The 13578-nt window shown below is 44.2% G+C and overlaps 1 long non-coding RNA gene across 3 annotated transcripts in view; it reads right to left on the reverse strand.

Annotated features, from left to right (window-relative positions):
• LOC136011837 (uncharacterized) overlaps positions 1 to 13578 on the reverse strand; it is a 35903-nt gene that overhangs the window by 13955 nt on the left and 8370 nt on the right. For 2 of the 3 annotated variants that reach the window (XR_010611481.1, XR_010611480.1), the window contains exon 1: positions 731 to 816. The exons of the other annotated variant lie outside the window; for it this stretch is intronic. This is a non-coding gene — a long non-coding RNA (uncharacterized LOC136011837). Of the gene's footprint in view, positions 1 to 730; positions 817 to 13578 lie in introns of those variants that run through there. 3 annotated transcript variants of the gene reach the window in all.

Genomic DNA, 13578 nt, shown 5'->3' on the forward strand with positions numbered 1-13578 from the left:
TGGAGAGCAGGGAAGGCACAGCACAGGTCTGCCTGCAGTTTACAATCTCCAAACAGGGACCATAAGCACAAAGCGGAGATCTTGTTGTGCCCGATAAACAGCCTGGGAGCCTGCACTGCACCACAAATAGGGACGCTGCAGGGAGCATCTAGCAATTCAGGGCTGAAAGCCTCTGAAGTGGCACTCAGATGGCTCCTTGTTAGGAACAAGAACTTTGAGATCCAAACCCACATCTGACTTCTTTGCTTTTTTCACAAGCCCTCCAGTTTTTTTGGGGCCCATCTGCAAAGCCTAGATTGAAATCTAATATCATTCCCCAGGGTAGGACAAAGGTTTTAAGAGAAAACTGCTTAGGTCTCTCTCCCATAGCCAGCAACACAAGGCCACAAACATCAACTCCACCAAAGCTCATTTTCTTACGGGTTTCTACCTGGCAACAGTTTGGTTTTAGCCTCCCAGGCACAGAAGCTCTGAACGGGGGCTTTCCTAAAACTGGGATATTTCAGAAGCCTCCCTCTCCTGCACAGCTTCTCTGATGGTTTTCTTGCTTGGATACCTATTTCATAGCAGGCCTTAATATCTGACTATTACCATGCATTCAGCATGGCTGAAAACTTAGTCATCAACCTAAAAAGTTATTAGGAAACACTTGATACTATGATTGCTTTCCTATGGAATGAAGAAAAGGGAAGACATGGGGGAGGGAAGGTGGGTGAACCCTTGCACTCACAGTCAGGAAGGCTTTTCCAGCACAGCCACAGCTCTCCCAGGGAACCTAAGCCCCCAGCAGAACACCCAACATCCCAGCTTGACACAGCTGCTCCCACTGCTGATAGCCCAAAGGCAGCTGTCAGCGACTGCCTTAAATAGAGTTGCTGCTCCCTGCAGCCATCTCCCCGGGCAGCACCACCCATGGCTAATGCAGTCCAGATGAAAGTCATTTCTCATCCGGCAATTGCTCACAAGCCTCAGCTGGGAAACACAGCCGGGTGCTTCTCCCCAGTCTGCCCATAGGTATTTTGGTGCAGGAGCAGGCCTGGCTTCCTGTGCAGAGCAGCATAGGGATGGGGTGAGCAGTCAGCTCTCAAATGCTGTGGTAGAGGCTAAGGAAGGGTTGAGGGTGAGGGAAGGAGCACAAGGGATGGGTGCCATAGGATTGACACAGGTCAGGGACTTGCAGATGCTACTACCAGCAACATCTTTTATTATGTCTGTATGTCCCAATGACAAGTTGCTTAGGGAAAGTGGCCCAGTGCTGTTGTCCTGCATCCTCAGAGGGCTTCTGGCCACTCTAAACTGCTGCCACAGGCCACCCTCTATTCTTAGCACCACTCTTATCCAGACTCCTGGGAGATCTGCTCTGAAGACAGTGTGATGTGCAAACATGGGCTGGAGACAGTGAATGGCAGTGGAAGAAGAGAAGAGTTACAGCGGGAAGATATGAGGGGAAAGTGGGAGCTTTGAAAGGGGCCGCACCACAAGAGATTGACCACAGTCGCAAAAAGTGTGAACAGAATATTACAGCTCTTCAGGTCCATTTTCACACTATGCACAGTCCAACTCAAAAGCCAGAGTGGAGGCAGAAAAAAACCTGTTGATGAAAAACAAGAACCAACAACCTAGAAAAACATGGCATCTCCTTAGGCAAGATTCTTTGTGAGATGGAGCACAGCCATTATATCTACCCACTCAACCCCACTGCCCTACAGCTGAAAAGGCATTTGCTGGGAAGGGGCTGCTGCTGGCTAATAGCCCTTATGCCCACAGCAGGGCTGGCTGTAGCTGGCAGTCTAAAAGCTGCATTTTAAGTGGCTTTCTGGCAGGCAGTGCCAAACATTTGCAGAAGACGTTTTGAGAAGAAAAAAACAAAGACTCCCCCCCCCCCCATTTTTATGGTAATAAACCCATATTTGATTTGTATACAGTTTATATGCTTCATAAAAATGCTAATTACTCTCCCAGAGCAGAAACAGAGCAATTTTTTCATCCTACCCTTCCCCCTGCACTACCCTTTATACTTTTATGATGCAGCATTTATTTAAGTCGGAATTGTGCCCAGCTTATTCTGCCTTTCGCATGGCACATCCTCCCCTCTCTTCCCACTCATAAAAAAAAATAAATAATAACTTTAAAATTTATTTCAGTGGAAATTTGGAAAAACATTATGAGGAAAAGAGGAAAGAAAAAGCCTCCAAACGTAAAGCACACAAGGACTCCAACGCTGCCCGCCCGTCCCCTTCCACAACTTTTTCCTTTGGTGCATACATTTTTCCAAGGTCACCTCGGAGGCTTTTCCTAGTTGGCTATTAAAACAAACAAAAAAAAAACCCCATGCCTTCTTCAAGAAGTGGATGAAGCCATTGCTGTGGCTTGGACTGCTTCCCTGTGTACGGATGCCACGGGAGAAGAAGCGGGGTGCGGGGGGAGCTGATATTTTTCCAAGACGTTTTCTCTCACCAGAGGAGGAGGATGAAGATGGAGTGATGAGTGAGGTTCCGTTTGTCCAGCAGCATGAGTCACTCAGCAGCAGTTTCCGATACACAATTATTTTTTTTTCTTTTTTCTTTCCATTACAGAATTTGGTGTCATTTATTCCTTCCTTCTCCTCAAGAAAAAAGGGGAAAAAAATCCTGCTACCGTTATGTCTAATTTATTCTGGGAACTTGTTTGAGGACCCACCAAACATGGTGGGGGAAGGGTGATTTGAAACACAATCCAAAATATAATCGGCTCTGGAAGCTTTTAGCGAGACTCCTTTAAGGCTTTGCCAAACCTTAAAGAAGGAAAATACTTCCACTAAATCCCTCCCACCATGAATGGGATCCTGTATGTCTGAGGCTTTTTATTGGCCGGGTGGTTTTGGGTTGTTGGGGTTGGTTTTTTTTCCTTGGTTTTTATTTTTTTTATATCAAAGATGTTACTCTTTCAAACAGGGTCTGAGCTCTGCGGCTTTTCAGCAGGCAACAAATTCTTGCTCCTGGGGCATGAAGTGATCTGACACAGCCCTCCCCCACGCTGGGTCGGGTTCTCATGGTAAGATCTGGCTCCTGGAGCTTGAGTGGTTGTTTTTTTCTGGAAGCTGTTTTTTCCCCCCTTCACCCTTTAAAAGCAAAACTAAACAGAACTAAGTCCTTAAAAACCAAACCAAAACAAACAAAACAAAAAAGACAAGCCTCACAGGGCCCAGAAAACCAGCCTGGCCTCCTTGCTCCCGAAATATCCCCATCATTCACACAAAGGGTGGTGCTGCCTGCAGAACCTACAACAGCTCCTCTCCAGCCAGCCAGTGCCAGGAGGTGAAGCAGGAGAAGGCTTCATCAGTGGGCAGAGGGCATGCACACGATGTCACTGTCATAGTCAAGATGGCCCAACCAGTGGTTTTATGAGCAACATATGGATACACATGATCATGTAGCATATTATCTCCCCCAAAGTAACCCTGTTTGGTCATGCTCCAGGTCTCAAACTGAGCAAACCCAAGCTGTCCCTCTGCTGTGACTCCCTGTGTACCTTCCAACAGAGTTGGACCAGGCTTTAACTGATGGCATTACCTACCCCAGTGCTAAACCAGTCCTCTGCATTGGCAGGGAGAGAGAATGATTGCAGGGTTCATCCATTTATTTATTTTGATGGAAGAGTATTTCAGGGAGCTCTGGATAATAAAATATTATATCTTATCTAGAGCAGGAGATCTTGCTGCCCTGTCTTTTCTTCCAGCTGCACTTATATCCAGGTCTGGAAATGCATACCACTTTCTTGAACTGAATGACATTAATTCAGCCTCACAGCCTGTACAGTATTTTATCCTGATTGTTTATTCTTTCAGATGCCTTATTCAGCTTCTGCTCCTCTGTCCAAGCCTCAGTCTCAGCTCCACCAGTCCACTCTGTGCAGAGAAGATAAACAGGAAAACTCAGCAGCAGGGAAAGGCAGCGTTCTAAGAGCAGCAGTCTCCTTCCTGAGTTCAAAGGCACGGGGAAAAGGCTGCAGGGAGAATGGCTGGAAGTTTGGTTGGTGTTAGAAGTTTTGTCTGAACCCAGGCATACACTGAAGCCAAGGAAGTGACCTTTCTCCATTAACTAGGAGGTCAGGGACCTTAAGGCATCCTGCCCACAGCAGCCTAATTCTTCACGTCATGAGCAGCTTCTCTTCTGCATTTCAACTTCTTCTCTCTTACAATATCACCCAAAACTGGTAAGACACATCCTTGTACCAGTGGCCCTTCTAATAGAGACTGGAAAGCCAGACAGGAACACTGGCACCCTGACAGTGGTTTCTGTTTAATTAATATGCTTCTCATAAGGGACAGCTGCAGTTCAAATATTTTACTGCTGTTTCTCCTCCTTTCCCTGGAGGAGCATGTGCTCTTGGACAGCACTGGCAGCTATGTGCAAATGGCTGCAGCAGAAGGCAGTTGGCTGTAGCCAAATCTTTCCTGTCTGGGTGCTGGGTGACTCTGGAAAGTACAGCCTTTCACCTGCCCAGCTCGCAGAGTGGCTCAGGTCACTGTATGTTGCCAGCAAGACTTTGTGCTATGTGCCGTGCCAACCACTGACTTGCTGTTTTCTGCTTGGCTTCCAACTGTTTTAACAGTTGGTTATTCTAGGCCCTAAAGCAATCTTGGAGACCCCATGAGAAATACTCCCCCTCAGTTCTGATTTCCTGTTTACAATGACGTTTTGGGATGTGCTTCCAAGTCAGTGTTTAATCCTTTTACTCTGCCACATTGATTTTGAATCATTCTAGTTTAAGTGTTATGAGTACCAAGACAATTACTTTTCATGAGTCTCAAACCACAAGTATCTTTATTGACCTTATTTTTAATTTCATCACAAATAATCCCAAGTTTAGCTTGACAGAATCCATCTTCCACAAGGTACCAGAGGCCTTCTCATTAAGAACCAGCCTCATGAAAGCAACCATTTAATGGGATTTCAAGACAGCTCTGACAGGAATAGGTTCAGACCTCCTACCCCACAGTAAAAAAGGCTCAAGGAACACAATGCAAACTGTTCTGGAAGAAAGCTGTGCTCATCCAGCTTTACATTTCTTAGGCATTAGGTTTCAGTAGCTGCCAAAACATGATCGGCATTTCCCAACACACAAATATTATTTATTAAAGGAAATTGGAGTCCCCTCTCTGAGCAGCCAGTAGGTCCTCAGTATACATAGAGTACAACCCAAGTGAAATCCAGAGCATGGAAGTACTGCGGACTTCAAGCACTACCACAACCACCTGCAGGTTTGTAGCTGTTTGCAGCTTAAGACAAGTTCAGTGCAAACTGAATGGCCAGTTCTCTACAGGCAAGAATACCATGGGGTTTTCTGTAAAGGCAGCTTGTGGCAGAAAGCTCAATGTATTTTTCTTCCCTATTTGATTCAAAGCTCCAGCATGACCCAGCAGAATGTTTTTTTTTTTTTTTTTTTGAATCTGTGGAGGAACCCAATTTCAACATTGTAAGTTAAAGGGAAGAAAAAGAAGCCAACCTCACATATAGAGGTTGCCAAACCTCACCATATAGACATGTGCAGTTATGGAACTTCCTGAAATATATTTTTGCTAGAAAGAGAAATGGATAAAGGTTACACAGGACCCTGAAGAGCTTCATGAAGACATGCAAGATCATAACCAAATGAGCCACTGAGTGGGGAAAGAAGACCACAGTGCCCAGTTGCAGGTGGCAAAATCTGAGCTCTCATATATGTATGATAAAGAAAGTATCCACACACAATGTGTGCCGCCATGGCTTTTTAATCACTGGTTATACCTGGAGGCAGCAGGGTACATGTGCCTCGCTGCAGACTTAGTGTTACCATCATGAACCTGCTCATTCACTCCCAGGGAAAAATATACATATTTTACAGCAGAGTGTTCTAATTTCTTCCCCAGCCTCCTCCTAGAATGTCAGCACTTCTGGTCAACTGCCCAGTATCACCAAGAGAGAGCTGGAACCTGTTCCAGCTCAAGCACCCACATCTCACCCCCTGCAGGGCCCTGGGACAGAGAGAGTTTTTTCAGCCTTCATTCCGTTCCAACATGTTCACTCATACAGTTGTTTGTGACCTTTTTTAAGGACTTTTTTGTCCCCCCTGATCCTCATGAACCCTAATTATGAATCCAAGGTCATTATCAGCAACGTCAATTATACAATGGCTGAGCAGCTGCTCCCCCTGTTGCTGGCCTAATAGTGCCATGTTGAAGTAGACAGCAGAATTTCTTGTGCCATTTAAAATTTGCTATATCATGAGTTTCTTTTCAATTGCAAAAGCAGAAAAACAGCTTGAGTACTTTTCCTCCTACATCTTTACTTCAAGCTGCTTTTACAGTCCTCAGTACATCTTTCAGCATCTCCTGCCTTAAATACATATCCCAAGGGGAATAAAGGGGAATTTAAAAAGAACAATTTTTCCCAGATGGTACTGAAAGTCATCTACAAACACAAAGATAGGAACTGCTTTAAAATAAACTCTATTGGAGCTTTTTGGCTGTTGGAGTATAGGGCATGTGGCCGTTCACATGTTATGAAGTGCTGTACTCGGTACTAAAATACAGCTACTTCAGGATGAGAACTCAGAGGCAGCTTACTAGTGCAGAGTACCAACAGATAGTTTGGGTACAGGAAGCAGAGCAGTATTTAGCATGCAACTGAAATGAAAAGGGGCCTATCTTCACCTTGTTATATTTTATAACTGTTTAGATAACTAGAGGGAGGTAGCCCCAACAGCAAACTATCACAGTTATCAGTGATTTCCTCTTCTGTGTACAGGGTGAGGAATGTGGCGTGCCACATCCCACCATGTAGGAAGTGTTAACAAGCACTCATTTTTTTCATGGCAGGCATATAGCTAGCAAATATCAGGAGACCTAACTCTTTGCCTTTCACATCTTTATTTTTTCCTTCTGTATCTCAAAAGGTGAAAGAAAGAAGGTAGCTGAATTCACATGGGGTGACCTCCTCCGTGACTTCCCTTGCAAGGTGACAAACACCAGCACTGCTGGAAAACATCCATTTGCCAAATCTAAAGTCTGGCATCATAAGAAATCTGTTTCAGTGCCTTTTTTATGCAAAGCAATGTGTCCTGGGTTCAGACACAGTGCTAACATGATGTCATACAGCAGAACACAGCTTTCTTTTAGTCGATACATCAAATGTTCATAAATGGGTATCTCTTTTACTGAAGAGCTACTGGCCCCCTCTTCCTCTCAGCCTTACTTCCTATTCCCAATTTCTACCTTGCAAAGTTCCTACTGGGGCCTGAGACTAAAGTTGGGCTCTTCCTCACTGAGCATTATCCCCAGCAAGGAAATCCATGGGCCAATATATCATCTTGTTGATGCTTGCACAATCACTTGCTCTGTCCTTGTCTTTGCTGTGCCCCCCTCTTACTGTACTAATGAGAATAGAAAGCAAATTAAAAACCCTTGCCATTGTCAGTGCAGCCAGCAGCTATAACTCAGAATACAGAGAAGCTGCAGATCTGGTAAGATGGAGGTTTTTCTCCCGACACACACTCTTCTTTTTTTTAAATAAAAATAATCAGAGAGTAGAAAAACTTCAGAGAATTTTACTCTTTCTCAAAATGACTATACGATTAAGGATTTCTGCTGCAGCCACTTTTTCAGCTAACTCTAGTGACAGATAATGTTCTACATACTGCCAGTTAGCCTGGTCTAAGCAGCTCCAGAAGCTTCAACACCTTCCCAAAGCCCTTAGGGTTGGCACATCTGGGCTTTAACCATGTGAGATCCAGAACTCTCAAAGTCTTCAGACTTTGAGAACTTCCTGCTTAGGCCAGGGGTTTGCTGTCAAAATAGACTTCTTTATTGAGTGGCTCAGTGCTGCTTGCAGTCCTTGCCAGAAGCCAAGTAGAGAGGCATGAGGAAAACAAACAGAAGTTACTGAAGCATTTCAGAGTTTTCAGAGAAGTTTGGTTCAGCTTTAATTCCAGTAAAGCTCAGAGAAGGATGAAGAAGAAAAATATTTCCTAACCAAATTCCCTATGCAGAGGATCTTAGTAGACAAGCAAGTGTAAATTACACAACAGTTTTGCATTCCTGGTCAGGACCTGTAAGGTTCCACATATGGACGATGGGAAGGACAATGCACATGGAAAACACATGGGAAAACACCCTGTAGATACCAGCTCAGGTTTTGCCCTCAGCTGTATTCCCACAGCCAACGGACTTCCCTGGAATTGCATAAGTATTTCAGAGCAAAATTTAGCCTTTTTTTGTTGTTGTTTTTGAAGGAATATAATCACTTCATGGAAGAGTCTGGCAGACACCAAAGGCTGCACGCACACAAGCACGCTTGCTGGGAACTCTCCCCCAGGAATGCTCAGCTTGGATCCAGCCAGCTTTTCATATAAATCTAACAGTAGAATACCAGTTCTGAAAACAAAATACTCCAAATATACTTAAGTGTGAAAAACAAAGCTAAATTTGCCTAAAGTCAGAAAAAAAAGTTAAACCCCAGAAGTGATCGCAAAATACTTCTATGACAAAGCCCATCTTGGATCTGTATTCACTCACTCCTTTGTAGGTTGTTTGTGATTCACATCAGTTTGACACTGGGGAGAGGGAACCATCAGATATATCATCAGCTTCTTCCCTCCTGCCACCCCAGGAAGTAACAAGAAAAAGTACCATATCTCAAAGTAGGAGAGCAAAGCAACAACACAATCACCCCCTCCAGGCTTGTGATAATGCCACAATGGAAAATAGTATGCAAAAATTTTGATATGCCATGTAAAAAAATAATTTCACTTACTCTGGGCCAAACAACACTGAAATATCTTCTTTATGACAACACAGGCTTTTCGTAACATTGCGGAACAGCAGAGGGAAGCTCAAGCCCCTGAGAGTACTGCTACAGTGATGTTATTTTAACTTTAGCCTTTTAAATTTTCTTTTAAATATAACCGTCTACTTCATGGGGCTTGTGACGCAGTGATTTAGAATAATTCAGCTAGCCTACTATTTATTTTTAAACCATACATTTCATATATATGTACGTGGACGAAATAAAATCCACCCTAATGAGAATTCCCTGGTCTTTAAAATTACCAAGAGAGCTACACAACCATACATGGAGCTCTAGCCTACAAACCCAGCAAGTACTCAGGCTTTGCAGCTGGACTCAGCTGCGGCACCTACAGCCACAGTTGATCCCATGCTCCAGACATGTTCTCAGCCCACCTCCTTCCATCAAGTCACCAACACCATAACATCACTTCACACAGACACAGGTGCAAGAGGAAAGAAGGTTGTAGCCCCTCCACATATGCATCTAGATTAATAGCCTATCTGCAGGCTGGTTAATCCTAACAGACAGTAAACAGTGATAACATACCTTAACAGCAAGCTGATGTCTTTAAACACAGCTATGCACAGGACCTTTCTGAATTTCAGCAGTACAGCAAATCTTAGGTGTTGTTTTGTTCTATCTTTACAGTTATTAAGAGCAGAAAAAGCTTTTATTTTCCCTCCTAATTAAAAAAATTGAAAGTCTTCCATTACTCAAACTTAATGAAGCAACTTGCAAATTTTCTGGAAAATCCACATCACATACAAAGTCCAAAGGTTACAAATTTAAGGAAATCATTAGACTATCTATCTTCCTTATGCAGGACAGGAGGAGTTAACTCTGGCTTTTTACACAAAATAGAGCCTCTGATACATCACTGCACCAGCAGACTAGCACAGTAAGACCAGTTCAGGGAGTTTCTAAAGGACTACAAAAACCAAATACTCAACAGAATTAGATCAAACAACTTTGCTTCAGGTGGGGGGATTCTCACTCAGCCATAAAACAGTAATAGCAGGTTCTTCATTTAGTGTTTGGAAGGTCACACTCTCCTCATCAAACTTACCGGAGATCAGAAGACAACTTCAATACATTCTCCCAATTAAATAGCTCATTTGGATCTAATACGACGTTTATTGACTCCTGGGCCTGTATTGATTCTGAATAGGCTACAGCTAAGGTTTAGTAAATGCCTTGGAGATAAATAAGCATGCAGGTAATAAACTGCAGATCACATAAGCAAACATCACTTAATTATATTCCTATTAATATATTGAGTCTGTAATGAATTTTTGAGGCATTTAATTATCAATTTGACAAGATAATCTAGGGGTAGTTAATGATGGACCAGTAAATTGTTAAAAAAATACAGACACTTAATAAGTCTCCCAACTGACACTGCATTAACTTGCTTTAGCTGTCTGGTTAAATAGACAGCAGTTAATTACAGAGTGCTTAAACACTCTCACAATTTTAATATATAACCCTCTTTGGTGTGCAGTAACCATACAGCAGGAGCCACGGGGTTTTCCCCATGTATTTCCTTCAGATGGCTGAATTATTTGCGCTTACAACCACTTTGTCTTCAGTTAGATTCAGCAGTTAGGCCTTTGTTATTTACCAATGCAATGGACCACTTCCTCTCTTTAGTGATCAAAAATCGTTGTGTGTTTCAGTCCCTGCAGGATTAACAACAAAAGGAGAATTTTATTTCCAACAAAAGGGGTAATGGTTTGGAAAAGAAAAGTGGTCACTGTGAAGCTCCAAGTGGTCCCTGGACAGGCAGAGATACCTGCTAGACATCCAGGCTAGCCGTAGATGTCTGAATATTGCTGTCTAGATACTCATGTACATCCAAGAAATGCTTTACCCTGTGCAGAAGTGTAGCTCCTTATTTGGATAAAATCTGACACTTCACTGCAACAACTGTTTCAGCACTGACTCATACAAAGATGATCACTTGCCATAGTGTTTTGGGTGCATAAAAAAAAAAGGAAAAAAGGCAAATGAGCCAGCAAAGGCAGCACCAGAGAAAAAGCATTAACAGTTTGTCCCAGAGGTTAACAAATAAGGGTAACAAATATTAATAGCTGTGACACCTTCTCTAGGAAAAGCCTCAGGCTGCAGGAAGTGCAGCTTCCCCGAGCTGGAGAAGTCTTGTCAGTAGTTGGTTTGAAATGTAAAACACTGCTGATAATCCCGGGTTGTGCATGAATAAAACATTGTAGATCCTTAATCAGCTGGAGTAAAAAAGCATGCAGGTCCTTTAAGAAAAAGATATTTCAGGAAGCAGAAGCAATGCTTTTTTGACTCCAGGAGTTCAGAGGCCCCAAGTCATCAGACTCTCCTATCATTAGCTTAAAGAGAAATTTTCAAGTGCTGTTCTTTTAATTTATTTACTTTGGGGAGCCTTTAAGGATCAAGCTTTTTTTTTTTTTTTCCCTCCTTTCATTATGCAGTCTAAAAGCCCTTTCTCTAAAAATAAATAAAAACACTCATGCAATAGCACAAATCCAGGAAGAAGGGCTTTAAAAAGCCACCAAATGTTATGAGAGTGAAAAATTTAAGCAGAAACCTCAGGGACCCTTACTCAGCCAGGCGTTTGCATGACAGTGCAATGACACCAGTAACATCATTCTGCTGTTAGAGTCACTAGCAGCTGCAGTGGTGTTAAGTAGCAGAGTCCTTCCATTACAGCTTCATTCAAGTACGAATTCAGGAGAGACAAATTCTCAGTCTGGGAAGGAAGAAGTCACCATGAATTCTGTGTCTGCAGCTGCTTTATTTAAGTCATAACATGTTCTTCAAAGCTAGGTCAAGAAGGACTGAACAGGGTTGCTGCACGGAACAATTCTCAAGTTATCATTGTCCAGCTTCACGTAAACAAGAGGAAAAGGTTTCTGCCACCTCTGGTTTGTTGGCTGGGCTGAGGGCAGCTTGGAGAGCTGAGGAGGCTCTGGTGGATGCTGAGGACAACCCCACCTTCAGCTTGAGCAGAGCTGCTAAATTGTTCCTGCAGATCTCTTCTGTTTAAGAAAGGCCTGAAAAGCCACAAGGAATCCTTGCCACCTCCAAAGAATGGCTTGGTACATGTTTATCAGTGACACAGAGAGAGGGAAAGGATCATATATTTAAACCCAGCTGCTCCCAGGTCTTGTCCTCTTGCTCAGCTCTTCCAGGCACAGCACTGATTTTTCATTCACTGAGCAATGACCTCCCTTCAGGAGGTACCTGGTCATTTTGGGGCAAATCATGGTAAGACCAACATCTACACTGATGTCTCCTCAGAGAGAGATTAGTTTAGGCTGGAAAGCATGTACAGCTTTGCAGCTTGTTGTGGAGGTGAGACCATGGCTGGTTCACAGACTATTTCCTCAACAGGGCAAAGAGGGGAAACAGAGCTTGTTTTAACCCTTTGCTTACTGAAAGAGAAGGCAGTGCTCTCTCCTGTGCTGACACCAAGCCAGCCGAGGTCACTGGCAGGGCTGTGCTCTGCAGGATACTTGGTCATGCCCACTTGTTTCGGGCACGTCATTAGAGAAAGCATTTTGCCAGACATGTCAGATTTACCACCAGCCCCACATGTAGAACTCAGCACATGCATCATCAATGTGTTGCGGTGTTTTTCAAAAGCCACTCTTGGTCCCAGCACCCCTTGGGATGCCTAGAAGCGGCTCTCACTGCATACCAAAAAACACAAGTATGGCCTAGGATGTTTCTGGGCTGGCTGGCGATGGAGTTGTTGGTCATGGCGAAGAGCCGTGGTGTGGCCCGGGAGATCAGCTCACAGTGGTAGCCCTCTTAGGATCCTTGGCCAACGCTGCTGTGTTCCAAGGCCAACTGAAAGCCATTGTCCTGCTCTCCAAGACCCCTCCTATGCCCACAGGCTCCTTTTCTGTGATTTCTGCTCAGAATGAGCAAGATTGTCCCATTGCCCCGGGGTGGGCAGCTGCCTTGCCCTGCCAGGACTGCAGAGGTGGGCTGTGGGTGCCACCAGCCCTTCACCTCTTCTCCCCAGCACAGATGAGCGCTCCAGCCTCTGCACGTCCCTCCTCCTGCTACAGATGGCTGCCAGGGTTTCTCTTTGGCTGCTGCTTTTGGGCCCAGCTGCAGGAGGGCTCTGCTCCAACACAGGCTCAGCTGGGCTAGCACAATGGGAAAACAAAGGCCCTCTCGCTGGGGATCTAAGCCTTTTCAGCCCTGTTTCCTTTTCCAATGCTTTCATTTCCTCTGAGTGAAATGCTGCTGAAAGGAGGACAGTGTCACTGTGGCTGCTGCATAGGCATGGGGGCTTCAACGTCACTAGCTGCTTCTTACAGCTGGCTCAGTGATTTCAAAGGGGCCTTCACACAGGTCCTCTCTTCAAGACAGTATTTCTTCTAAAGAAGCTTACACAGGCAATCAGTAGAGACCTGAGACCACTCTACCTTAGAAGCAGATGTCTTTGCCTGGCCTTACTCTTAAGCAAATCCCAGTAGAGGTGCTGGACATCCCAGAGATAGTGCAGGCAAGACAGAGCCTAGCAAGGGCTTCTTGATTTTTGGCAATTGTTCTGCTGTTTTCAAGGCACCTAGCAAACCTAAGGAAGCATTTGAGGAAATTGGGAGGAACTGAAGTAGTTCTTGCTTTGGCAGTTATGGCATGGGGTGGGAAAGGGAGGATGGAATGAATGTAGCTTGATGTACAATATAGCTTTACTGCTGCTGCCTTTGACACTGAGGGGCTAGGGGAACTTTCTGTGTTGGAGAAGGGGAGGTTGCATTAATTTAGA

This window comes from Lathamus discolor, chromosome 3 (genome assembly GCF_037157495.1).
Source record: "Lathamus discolor isolate bLatDis1 chromosome 3, bLatDis1.hap1, whole genome shotgun sequence".
NCBI classification, from domain to species: domain Eukaryota; kingdom Metazoa; phylum Chordata; class Aves; order Psittaciformes; family Psittacidae; genus Lathamus; species Lathamus discolor.